This window comes from Phragmites australis, chromosome 2 (assembly GCF_958298935.1).
Source record: "Phragmites australis chromosome 2, lpPhrAust1.1, whole genome shotgun sequence".
NCBI classification, from domain to species: domain Eukaryota; kingdom Viridiplantae; phylum Streptophyta; class Magnoliopsida; order Poales; family Poaceae; genus Phragmites; species Phragmites australis.
In genome coordinates, this window is record NC_084922.1 from 16,988,146 (window position 1) to 16,990,295 (window position 2,150).

The window sequence follows — 2,150 nt, forward strand, 5'->3', positions numbered from 1 at the left end:
AAACCATACCGTTCTTGTACTCTACGCTCACACGGCTCACATCGTACATCCATCTTCTGTCCATCTACAATTATATCATTATTGTAAATCCAAATTCATAGCATCTAGAAGATTTTGCAATCATCAACAAATAAATTACCTCATCATCTCCTACTAGCAATTAGCCTGGGTTGGAGGAGCCGCCTTTTGCATGCTTTCGCATCCATTTCCGATGAGTATTTGTTGGTACCATCCCTAGAAATTTTATTTATTATTCAACCCTTATCTATGACTCACATGAAAAATAAATATGCTCATACATAAAGTTTCTATATTGGAGCTTGCTAATTAAATAAAATATCAAAAATACAATTGAATCTTGCTACATACCCAGTGGCGGAGCTACCTTATGGCTAAGGTAGGCCATGGCCGCCCCTAAGTCCAAAATTTGTAGAATTAATGACTAATTTTTCCACTTAATTATTAAGTATACACTAATCCAACTCTCTTATTGCCCCCCCCCCCCATTGAATTCTTGGGCAAGCTCCGCCACTGTACATACCTAAATATCATGGCAAAATTTTCTAATTCATTAAAAACCAAAATAAGGGATAAGATCAACTTTGGTTTTTAAGGTAACATTTTGAGTTAAAATACAAAATACAGGATTTATCTTGGGGATTTGAACTTACTTGAGCTCAAGAGGCTCCTAGAAGCTTGCTTGCTGTTTGGGAAAAATCCAGTATTCACTTGCCAAAAAAATGAAGAAAAGGCAAATGAGCAAATGGAGAGGAAAGAATGAATTTTGTTTGGATAGCTAGAGAGAGCTCATCTAGACCTTCTTCTTGACGAAAAATGAGCTTGAGTGGTCGGGGAATAACAGGGGGAGAAGGAATGAAGTGTGTGTTGCCACGTGAGAGTTTGTGAGGGGGAGAGAAAGTTTTGATCGAACTGTCTATTAGCTCGAGCTTGGGGAAGGTGGGGAAGGGGGCATCATTGTGGCTCATTTAACCAGCCGACAGTGTTTTTATGCTATCACTGCCGGTTAGTGGATTAAACTGACAGTGATGAGGGAGCAGGGCATCACTGTCAGCTCAATCCATCAACCGGTAGTGATGACACTTACCACTATCAGTTCATAAGCTACGATGGCTGATTCTTCCCACGCGGCTTATGAACCGACAGTGATGCCACATTACTGTCGACCCATTAGAAATTGGTAGTGATAGTTCGACATTTAAGTCTGGTTTTATTGTAGTGGATATCCATCAGCGGCCTCTGCCTGGCCACCTCTTACTACATGGCGTAATTTCAGAAGGGCACCACCTAGTAGTGGATTTTTAAAAAAATAATATTAATTTATTAGTAAATTATAAAAATAATATTTGTTTTTAAAAAATTGGCAAAATAGCACCTTGTCGGCAGGTGAAATGCCAACAAGGGACATGTCGGTAGGTGAGATGTTGATAGGCCTATTGTCGATATTTTGCATACTGACAGACAATCATGATGGCAGGAGACTCTGCTGATAGGACTGTTCGGCATTTGGCATGCTGATAGACCGCCCTACTGGGCCTATCGGCAACCCATATGCCAACAAGTCCTTTTAATTTTTAGTAGTTTTGGAAAAAAAACCTCTTTTTAGGAGAAAACAATTTTGAAACATAAGTCTGTTCAGACATAGCTGTGGTGCGTGCACAGACAAAGAAGGAGAGTAAAGTGACATAACAATAGTACAGAGTACAAGCTCTAAACTGTAGCGATACAAATGTATACCTTAGTACAAAAGCGTTAAGGGGCACCCCTCTAGCCCTCTTGCTGGCCCTCCTCTAACCAGGCACGTATCTGGTCTGTCGTGTATGCCAAGTAGTTTGGTGACTATCTAGAATGAGCCGCAGCTACTGGGGTGGTTGCATCCTCCTTGTTTGGTATGCCACCTGCCCATAGGTACCCAGTCGCACTAACAACCTCAATAAAAGCAATGGCCCACCACCTATCGAAGATCCAAATGACTATATGTAATGTCGGTATCTCATCCACCGATATGTCCTTTGTCGCCATCTCGTCTACCGGCAGGGTACTATTTCAGTAATTTTTGAAAAATAGATATTATTTTTGCAATTTTTTATTAAATTAATATTATTTTAAAATTCCCTAGTAGTGCATGTCGG